This window comes from Ochotona princeps, chromosome 22 (genome assembly GCF_030435755.1).
Source record: "Ochotona princeps isolate mOchPri1 chromosome 22, mOchPri1.hap1, whole genome shotgun sequence".
Classification (NCBI taxonomy): domain Eukaryota; kingdom Metazoa; phylum Chordata; class Mammalia; order Lagomorpha; family Ochotonidae; genus Ochotona; species Ochotona princeps.
The window spans coordinates 18,944,298-18,955,750 of record NC_080853.1 but is presented as its reverse complement, the minus strand read 5'-3'; positions in this window follow the sequence as shown (position 1 = coordinate 18,955,750).

The window sequence follows — 11,453 nt, the reverse complement described above, 5'->3', positions numbered from 1 at the left end:
TTTTAAAAAGTTTATTAGTTTACTTACTTGAAAGGTGGGAGGGGAGAAAAAGAGATCTCTTTCATTGGTTCCCCCCCAAGTGGCCTCAACAGCCACGTCTGGATTAGTCTGAATCCAGGAATCCCATCCTGGCCCTCCATGTTGGGGCAAGGATCCAAATGCTTGGACCATCATCCATTGCCTTCCCTGGCACATTAAACCAGCAGTGTGATATGGGCTGCTGGCATTGCAAGCAGTGGCTTAACATGCTATGTCCCAATAGCAGCCCATGTCTGTTCTAACAAGGGAGAAACAGCAAGGCCAAGGCACTCGATGTTTTTAGAATATACCACTAGGAGTCGCTCTGGGGCCAGGAGCTCCCTCAGATTAGCCCAGAATTCTTCAATTTAAATGATTTAAATGACAATACACGGGCTTGGCAGCGTGGCCTAGTGGCTAAGGTCCTTGCCTTGATCCCATATGGCCGCTGCTTCTAATCCCGGCAGCTCCACTTCCTCTCTGTCTCTCCTCCTCTCAGTGTATCTGACTTTGTAATAAAAATAAAATAAATCTTTAAAAAAAAAAATGACAATACACAATCCTTCTAAAGAACTTCTCAGTCCCACCCTGGGGGTCCCCTCTGCCCTTCCTCCCAGACTGCTCCCCCACCCATCCCTTCTCAGAGACTGCTTCCCACCACCACTCTTTGCCTGGGCCACATGGGTGCCACCCACCCAAGACCCCATTCACTGCCCTTCCTGGTCCCTGCCTAGGACACGGCTCCTGCACCTCCCTGACTCCAGAGTATCCCACCCCGCAGGGTAGCCCCTCTCTTCCTGAACTGGGCAAAGAAGCTCAGATGGGCTGAGCTATTCTCCACTCCTGTCCAGCAGTTTTTCATTAAAGGAGGAGGAACATAAAAGTATCCCTTTTCCTGGCTCCCATGGCTGTTTACAACGGCAGTTTGGGAGGAACTGGAATTTCAGCTGTGCACACACGGGTAAACACACACGAGCACACACAGTACACACACATATCCACCATCTCAGGAGGCAGCCAGGCTTCCTCTCCTGGTGGACAGGAGGAACAATTCCAGGGGTGCCTGCTGTCTTCCCTTGTCTCCCCAGGCAGGTCTTGCCCTACGCATGGTGGACAAGGCCCAGGGCTCTGGTGGCCCGGTTGGCCCTTTGGCCAGCACTGTCCTTACCTAATGCCACCTGGCTGTGCCTGGCCAGGTGAGTCTGCAGCTTGGCATGTGCTGTGCCCTTTTCCCATGGTCTCCACCAGCCAGGCCCCTTCCTTGCTCAAGACCAGCCAAGTGCCACATCTTCTGAGACAAATGTTTACCCCAGCCCAGGCAGCTGGCTTTAGGGTCAGAAGTGCTAGTTCCCCCAGTCCGAGCCCTTCCCCAACACTCCCTTACACACATACACACACACACAAACACACACACCTGCCTCAGGAGGATGCAGTAGCAGGGCTACAAAGCCAGGAAGGACAGTCTAATGTTAACCACCATGGTGGTGGCTCCAGAAAGGTCACTCTTGGTCTGAACTAGGCCTGGGGTGGCAGGGTATGCCCTGGCAAAGCCAGTTCCTGGGTGGGATTCCCTGGCTCTGGCCTGCTGGTTTAAGAATGCACTACTCCTATCTTGGGCAGATGGGTGGTCAAGGAAGGCTTCCTGGAGGAGATGGCCCCTGCGCTGAGACAGAACCCTGTGTAGGACAACCTATAGACAGGTAAATTGAGGCACCAAACGAGGTGGCTGCAGCTGTCTGGCAATGCCTTCCCAACCACCTCCCTCCCCTGCATTCAAGAGGATGTCCAGCCCAGAAACAGGCCAGCAGCCACACACCACGCACTCCTGGCTGAGGCCTTCCTCAGACAGCCCCCTGGGGGAGGAGCAGCGGGGGCAGCTCCAGCTTGGAGCCTCCCTGGGGCCAGTTTATCAGCTTTGGCAGAACAGCAGGAACCACCAGCTCAGGATGTGGCAGGTGCCCGGGTGGAGGGGCAGGCAGGGGAGAGGAAGTGCGCTGCCTGCAGCAGGCTCTTCCCTCGGCAGCCTGAGGATCTTTTCCTCTCCAGGCAGGGTAGGCTTCTGAGATGACTATGGGGCAGGCAGGGATAGGATAGGCGGTAGAGGGTATGCAGAATAGTGCACAGGGCTTAGAAGCAGGAGGGGGAGGGTTTGGCACTATAACTCAATGGCTAAATCCTTACCATGCAAGCACCAGCATCCCATATGGGCATGAGTTCATGTCCCAGCTGCTCCACTTCACATCCAGCTCCTTCCTTATGGACTGGGAAAGCAGTAGAGGAAGATGGCCCAAAGCCTTGGGACCCTGCACCTGCGTGGGAGACCCAGAAGACACTTCTGACTTCAAATGGGCTCAGCTCTGGTCATTGCAGCTGTTTGGGGATTGAACCAGTGGATAGAAGATCTCTCTCTCTCTCCTCTCTGTAAATCTATTTGCCAAAAAAAAAAAAAATCTATTTGCCTTTCCATTTAAAATAAATCTTAAAAAAGAAAAGAAGAGGGCCCAGCACGGTAGCCTAGTGGCTAAAGTTCTTGTCTTGCATGTGCAGGGATCCCATATGGGCGCCAGTTCTAATCCCAGCAACCCCACTTCCCATCCAGCTCCCTGCTGGAAAAGCAGTCCAAGATGGCCCAAAGCCTTGGGACCCTGCACCTGCATGGGAGACCCGGAAGAAGCTCCTGGCTTTGGATTGGCTCAGCTCCCTGGCCGTTGCGGACACTTGGCGAGTAAATCATCGGATGGAAGATCTTCCTCTCTGTCTCTCCTCCCCTCTGTATGTCTGACTTTCCAATAAAAATAAATAAATCTTTTTAAAAAATGAAAAAGAAAAAAGAAACAAGGTGGAACTCCAAAAGTAATGGGTGGAGTGGGGTTTGTGCACATTTCCTTTTGCTGCTGCTTCTCCAACAGCCCCGGGGCGGGGCAGGGAAGCACTGCTCTCATTTCAGAGATGGAGAAAGCAAGGCAGGGAGAGGCCACTGATTTGCCCGTGGGCCTGCCGGCAGTGAGCACAGGACTGGTGGAGGAAGCAGGACTGCTGCTTCCAGAAATGTCCCTAAGTAATAGCTTGAGGGGGCCTCCAAGCACCTGCTGTGTCTAAGCAGCCGAAGTAATTCAGCTACCTGGGCTTGCCTCTAATAACACCAGCTACTCCCACCCAGCCAGCACTGTGGGGGCGTGTCCAGGGCCTTGGCCCCACCACCAAGGCCAAGAGGCAGGCCTGCAGACACAAGGGGGAGGAGGAGGAGGACCTTGGCCAGATGCCAGTGGGCGAATAGATTCCAGGACCTCCAGAACCTGCCTGCTCCCCTCCATCTGCTCCACGGACACCTGCGGATGGTTTCCGGTGCTGCCAGCTGCAAGAGGCCCCACCCGGAGTAGCTCCCTACCTTGGTGTGTCCTGGAGCCCTTCAGCACCGGTCACCTCCCCTGAGTGCTTTGAACTGGACACTGTTTATTTTCCGAGCCCCAGCAGAATCTTCCCGGGCAAAATGTGGCCTGTTTTTTCCCAGCAACTCCTGTCCTCATTTGAGCTGAGTGAGCCCTTGGGGCGCATGCAGGCAGAAGACAAGCCAGGCCAGGCTCTGGCTGGTCAGCAGGTCAGGATGGGCCAGTAGAGCCAGTGTCCAGCCCCAGGCAAGCGCTGTGGCAAGGGAAGATCCCTCCGGAAGGAAAGAACAGCGCCGCTAGCAGACACCTGAAAGGTGTTCAGATGGGATGACGGAGGAGCCGGCAAGGACACAGCCCGCCCAGAGCTGGGAGCAGGGCAGGCCAAGCCCTGACTCCTGACTTTGGTCAAGGGCTTACCAGCCCACAGGCCCTGGGGCTGGCCAGAGCAGGCTCCTCCACCCACTTGGGTTTTGCGTGTGTTTGGGTAACCCCTTCCCCTCTCTGAGCACATTTTCCAAGGCTACAAAATGAGGGAAATGACTGTTTCTTAAGGTTCTAGGGCAAACTCCATGATGGCACAAGTGCTTATCACAGTGGTTAAACCACTACCTGGGACACCCTTGTCCAGTGTCACAGTACCTGGGCCGTCCTTCCTCGGCGTCTAAGTCCAGCTCCCTGCTAACATCCACCCTGGGAGGCAGCAGAGGACTGCCCATATAGGGGATCCTAATGGAATTCCTGACTCCTGGCTTCTCACTGGCTCAGCCCTGGCTACTGGGGGCCTTTGGGGAGTAAACAAATAGAGGAAAGATCTTTTTCCAGCTGTCTTTTTCTTTCTCCATCTGCTTTTCAGCATTTCCAAATTATTTTAAAAATAAACATCAGGGGCTCGGCAGCGTGGCCTGGTGGCTAAGGTCCTTGCCTTGATCCCATATGGCCGCTGGTTCTAATCCCGGCAGCTCTACTTCCTCTCTATCTCTCCTCCTCTCAGTCTATCTGACTTTGTCGTAATAATAAAATAAATCTTAAAAAAAATAAATAAATAAAAAAATAAACATCAGGTCCTGGCACAGTAGCCTAGCGGTTAAATACTTGCCTTGCATGCCCAGGATCCCATATGGGTGCTGGTTCATAACCTAGTTGCTCCATTTCCCTTCCAGCTCCCTGCTTGTGGCCTGGGAAAGCAGTCGAGGAGGCCTAAAGCCTTGGGACCCTGCACCTGAATGCAAGGCTTCTGGCTTTGGATTGGCTCAGCACCGACCATTGTGGCTACTTTGGGAGTGAACCAATGGATGGAAGATCTTCCTCTCTGTCCTTCCATTTTGTAAATGTGGCTCAACTGGCTGATCTTCTACCTTCAAGTGCTAGAATCCCATATGGGTAACGATTTATGTTTTGGCTGCTCCACTCCCCATCCAGCTCCTTGCTTGTGGCCTAGAAAAGCAGAGAGGATGGTCCCATTCCTTAGGTCACTGCACCGGTGTGGGAAACCCAGAGGAAGCTCCTGGCCCCTAGCTTTGAATTGATTCAGTTCCAGCCATTGTGGCCATTTGGGGAGTGAACCAGTAAACAGAAGATTATTCTGTCTGTTTTGCCTTATATCTCTAAATCTCTCTTTCTAGTAAAAATAAATATTGAAATTAAAAAAATAAACATTAAAAATATCATTTAATAGAATAATTAATCTCCAGGTCAGGGAGCTTTGTGGCGGCCTTGACAGGTGGCAGGTGAGGCTGGGCTTGGAGGAGGCCTGGCAGGGCCAGTCCCTGGCCTTGCTGCCTCTGCCTCTCCTCTCAGTCCAAACACACCCAAGCTCTGCCATGTGTTCCCTGCCTGGTCTTGAACACTCTTCCACGCTGGCCATGAGCTCACGCCTTTTAGGTTCTATCACCTGGAGGGGTAAAGGACGGACCCAGCAGTGCAGAGCTAAGTGAGAGCTCCCGGGCTGGCAGAGTTCCTGGGCTGGCATAAGCTGGACTGGCAGACCCTGCCTCCCCATCTCTGCCATCCTGGCTCACTGAGGCTCAGTGCTTGCCCCTAGCCCACCCTCCCCTGCCCCCACCCTGGGTTTCAAGGCTGGCTGCAGAGACTGCTAGCTTGGAGTGGGGGGCACTGGTCTGGGAGAGCAGCCTTTCCTCCCTCCAGCAAACACAGCTGTTATAGGCCGTGCAGGCTTGAGGCTGGCAGTGGAACTGAAAGCTGCTGACAGCAGCCTTCTGAGAGGCGGCTGGGGTGGGTCCCTCTCCGCAGCCCACCCCAGACAAGCTAAGAAAAGCTCTAGGGCAGAAAAAAAAAAAAAAACGGCCAAAGCAGCAGCACAGTTTCCAGCCCTGTCTGGCAGGAGGCCCTTCCTTCCCGGGGGGCCAGCTGCCCCAGGCAGATTAGTATTGGGCTCCGGAAAAGCAGGCGCCCACGGCAGCCTCTGTGCAGGCTGCGGGCTGTGTCAGCTTCTCTACCTGTCAGGAAATCATTCATAAAAACTGACACCTGCCCAGGCCCCTCTGCGCCTTACTCAACCCATCTCCCCCTCCCCGTGCCACTTCCTAGAGCACATCTCCCTCCCTCCCTCTCTTGGAGCAAGATGAATGGGCTGATGGAACGGGCGGCCAGCCCAGCCTCGGTCCATCAGGACATCAGTGTTCGCAATCACCTGCCCCTGGGACAACGGCAGAGTCCAGATTCCAGGCGGGAAGGACGTCCCTCGTCTCTGGGCTGTGGACAGATGTCAGTGACACCCGCAGGGCCCTGACTCTGCAGGGCTCTTATCTTTCATTTCAGCTGTGTAGCCAGGGGTTCCCAGGACCCGGGGCTCCCAGCTCTCAGGGCTGGTCCTCCCAGGCTTTCCCACAGGGAAGCGGAGGTCTGCAGAGGGCCAGGGCTTGCCCTGGGTCACATGTGTGTCCAGACTCCAGGGCCATGTCCTCCAGACATCCCTGGCATTTAGCATTGTCCTTTGTACTTTGTCACTGAACCCTGACTTATTCTCTCCAGGAGAGATTATGGGAGTTGGGATTTTTTTTTTTTTTAAGATTTATTTCTTTATTTGAAAGGTAGGGTTACAGAAAGAGAGGGGAGGACAGAGTGAGTCAGAACTCTTCCACCTGCTGGCATACTCCCTATATGGCTGCAATAACCTGGGCTGAGCCTGGCTGAATTCAGGAGTCTAGAATTCCAGCCGGGTCTTCTGCATGAGTGACAGGGGCCCAGGGACTTCAGCCACCCTCTGCTGCTTTTCCAGACACATTAGCAAGGAGCATGATTGGAAGTGGAACAGCTGGGACTTGAATTGGCACCCATATGGGGATGCTGGCTGGCATGTTCTCATTTTAGGCTCTTCTGTTTTTCCTTATCCCCACTGGGCTTGGGTTACAAACACAACAAAGTAATTGTCACTGCAGGGCCTCTGCACATGCCACCTCCCTGGCTTCCCATCCACTCCATGTCAGGCTTCTTATCAGATCTACCACACAAGCACCCACCTGCTCTCAGCACAAGTGCACACGCTTACACACACACACACACACACACCATGCACTGCCTGTGCAAAGACAGTGCCCATCCTCATTCGCATTAAGGCTCAGTGTGCACTTCCTTCCCCATCTACCAACTGTCCACTCACCTCACCCCCACAGAGACAGCAAGTCCATGAGATTGGCTTTGCTCGCCATGGGCTCCCTAGGGTCAATAATGCCAGGTGCCAAGCAGACCTCAGAGAACATTTGTTAAACAGGTGATCAAGTTCTCACCATGCATGATCAGAACCCCTTCTGCTGGCATGCAAGCCTGCCTGCCTTCTGTGTTCATTCTCATTTGATGTTCAGGCTCAGAGGAGCACAGAGCATGAAGCTGTGAAAAGGTGCAACCGGATGATGCTACCCCATTACAGTAGGCAGATGTGACTCCATCTTGGTCCCTTGGCTAAGTTTTGAGCATGGCTAATTGCAGCTATCTGCTTTTGCAAATGCACTTGTTAGCTGATTGGCTTCAGGTGTGGTCTGAATGTAAATTGATTGGATGCTTTGTAACGGCGCACCACCTTAGTTACCTGGGTGACTACTGTGTACCAACGCAAACTAAAAATCCCCTGACTGGCCGTAGCCACATGGTGTGGTGGTTCCTGGAGTACAGTGGAAGCTGCCATCGCCAAGCTTGGCTTCTAGACTCCTCCTTCCATCCCACACTGGTCTGTCACTCTGCTCACCACACCCACATTCTGCATCCCAGTGCCAGGACCTGGCTTCTCACCCAGCTCACTGCTAACATTCCTGGAAAGCAGCAGGTGGCCCATGTACCTGGGCAGTGACTCACCTGGGAGACCTGAGCTCCAGCTCCTGGCCTTCTGCCTGGCCAGCCCTGGCTACTGTAGACACTTAGGAAGTGAACAGATAGATGGAAGATTTTTTTCTTTCTCCGTCATTGTCCCCCCCCCCACTTTTAATATAACCCTAACAAACTAAGTTTTTTTAAAATATTTATTTATTTTATTATTATTATTATTTTTTTTTTGGAAAGGCAGATATACAGAGAGAAGGAGATACAGAGAAAGATCTTCCGTTTGCTGGTTCACTCCCTAAGCAGCCTCAATGGCTGGAGCTGAGCTGATCTGAAGCCAGGAGCTTCTTCCAGGTCTCCTATGCAGGTGCAGGGTCCCAAGGCTTTGGGCTGTCCTCTACTGCCTTCCCAGGCCATAGGAAGGGAGCTGGATGGAAGTGGAACAGCCGGAATTAGAACCAGTGCCCATATGGGGTCCCAGCATGTGCAAGGTGAGGACTTTAGCCACTAGGTTACCACTCTAGGCCCTGTGATTGTGCCTTTTAAATAACTTTTAAAAGATGTGGTTCCTGACCAGGCCTCGCTCCCCTCACAGCTGGAGGCCGGGCAGTTCTGATGCACACCAAAGACTGAGGCCTGCCGGCCCAGGTCAGAGATGCCTGTTCCTCGCCTTGTAGGACCTCCCCATACACCTCAGTGCCAGGGCCCCCTGGCTGGGCACTCAACAGTGGCTTTTGTCAAACAATTCTTATACCATTATGCAAATGAGAAGATCTTTGGCCTGGAACCTGCCCCAGAGCTGCCAGCCTGGATTACCCCCCCCCCCGTGGGGAGGAGCATATTTAGGGTCAGCACCACACAGCCACCCTCAGCAGCCCTATCAGGGAACACCAGGCCAGTACTGAATGTGGCTCCTTCCTCCCTGGCTGGGAGGCAGCTAGCAGGGGCACGGCCAAGGCAGGGGTCCAGAGCTCATGCCCCTCTCGTGCTGCTAGTCCCCATAACTCCTTTTACCACCTGAGGGCCACACGGTGACCTGCCTGCCTTCCTGGCCTCCTCCCCTCTCGCCCAACACTCACCTGGGGCCTCTGTGCCCGCTCCTTTTCACCTCCCTGCCAGGCCAAACCTGGCCCCTTGAGCGACGCTGTTCCTTACCTTGCCTGTCTGCCTCACTCCTGGTGCATCTGACCCTGGTGGCCGTCACAGATTCCCCGCTTGGATTCCTGGTTGTACCCTGCTGGCTCCTTTCCAGGGGCGTCCATCACTGTGTTGGAGTTAGGGCCCATGTCCATGCTGAGTGAGGCTCAGCAGATCCAGCCTCTGACATTCAGGGCACGTCCAGGGTTGGGAATTGAGTGTATGCAGGGTCAAGCTGTATCCTTCAGAAACTTGTGTCCATCAGGTTGAAAGGGTTTTTGTGGAGGCTGAGAGTTCAGGGAAGGCACTACAGGACAGTGCTCTGGAGTAGACTAGGAGTTACAAAGCTGCCTCGCCAGGCAGAGCATGCTGGGCTGCGCGCAAACCACCTGTGGGCCTTGTTGCGTCCTCACCCTAAGCCTCACTCTGCAGGCTCAATGTCCTCATTCTTCCAACTAAAGGTGGCTGGAAGCAGGGAAGCGAGCACACGTGCATAAAAGCACTTAACCCAGCGCCAATCGCTCAGGACACCTGGTGCTAAGAAGGCCTTGGAAAGCCTCCTGCCCAATCTCTGCTTTTCCACACTCAGGGAATCAGCAGTGCAGATGAAACTCTAACCAGCCTCTGGGCCTCCAGACTCAGGGCAGGCTGTAGCCAGTCGCACTTGGTTGACTGGCAGCGCTGGTCGGACCTCAGCCTGGGGTCTCTAACGACATGGAGCCTGACATATTCCCAACTTCTCGGCTTTCCTTTCAGGCAAGCTCATCGAGCATATTTTAGGATCAACAAAAACCCACAATGCCTTTGGCGGAGCACTTTTCCTCTTCTGGGGAAGCCCAGGGGTATTTTCTAGGAAATTGAATCCATCTGTTTCTGATTCGTTTGTACTTAACTCATCACCCAGCTGTTTTGTAAGAGCCCTTTGATTTGAAAACCGCCTTTCTCTCTAAGCCTCGCTAAGCCTTTATTTAGCCAACAGTAGGTAAACTGGTCTCTCCAAAGAGGCCCCAAGCAGCTTCCTGATCTCACCGCATGCTGGCCAGGCCAGGGGAAGTTTGGCCAGCTGGCCAGTGTCTTCGCCCTTTGATCTGGAGACTCCTGGCCCCTGAACCTGCAAGGCAAAGCAGATAGTACCGTGTGACCCAGCTCCCCACACTTCCAGCACTAAGAGACTCCCTCCCAGGGTGTGGTAGCCTCTTCCTCCATGCCTTCCAGCCTCTCTACGTAAGACTGAAGGCTTTTCTGAAGACCACAGGCCAGGCCCCCTGACTCACTGCATGCCCACGACCTGGCACCATCCCTTGTCTGCAGTCACAACAATCATTACTTCTGCACCGGAAGCCTGTAAGGATGGGTGAATAGTGTAAGGGTGCCCAAAGGAACGAAGGCACAGAATAACTGAAACCAGGGCTGCCAGACACACAGGGAGCAGCTCTAAGCACTGCACCTGCCAGCCTGTGAGGGGGAACTCTGTCTTCTATTGTCTGACACCAGCTCAAGCTCCTTATAGTGGGCTGAAAAAGCTGAGGTACTCCCTAATCCTAGAGTTAGTGTGACTGTGACTCAGGAGAGCCGTGGGAGGCTTGAGGGGCTTCCTGAACTTTGGATTGGTTTTAGCACTCAACACTCCACCCAAAGATGTCTCTGTTGTCTCTATGTTTACCAATGATACATCTGGGGGTCTCTCACAGGTGGGGCGTGCTGAGCCTGGTGGTTCTCAGGCTTAAGTATAGCATCAGAATCATTTTCTAAGAGCTTGTTAGAACAGGCCCCTGGGGTGAGGATCCGGCAGGGCCCAGGTCTCCTGGCCTGGGTCCTTGGACCCGCCTCTGAGAACAGGTCCTCCTCAGTAAGACAGAGCAGTGGACGTCGGGCCCCTGATGCACACGAATATGGCAGCCCATTGAGGCCTGCAGAGGACATCTGGTGCCATAGTAGAGGAAGAACAGAACAAATTAGATAACTACCCCAGCCAAACGGTGACAGCAAAAATGTGGGTGAATGGAGACTCTAAAGTTAACTGTCACCCAGTGGACATTGGGAGGGTTTCCTTATCCTTGGATCGGTGAAATGGACAGCATTTCAGAACTATCCAAACCACTTGGTCAGAACCCTCACAGTGTGTACCATATTAGGACCCTGGGTTGATACTGGATGGTCATTCCCTATCCTGGGTATTGGGGTAGTCAGGAGGCTGGAGATGGCTTCTCTCCTTATCCCCCTACCTTTCCCCAGAAACAGGAAGAAACAAATTTTGGAAACGATGACCACACCCTGTTTTCCCTAATCCTAGATCCTTTCCACTCTGATCAACTATGTAAACATCATCAATAATAATAATAATAATAATATTCAACAGGCCCCCGGGTCCCCACCTTCTCTATCAGGCTAGAGTGAGGCCCAAGAAAGTGTACTGTTAGTGGGATCCCAGTTGATGATGATGCTGTGGGTTTGGGGCCTCATTTTCTTTATAAATCTTTTCAAGATTTGTTCTTATCGGAAAGGCAGATCAAAATTACAGAGAGGAGAGACATTGAGAAAGATCTTGCATTAACTGGTTCTCTCCCCAGGTGGCCACAATGGCTAGAGCTGGGCTGATCTGAAGCCAGGAGCCAGGAGCCAGGAGCCAGGAGCCAG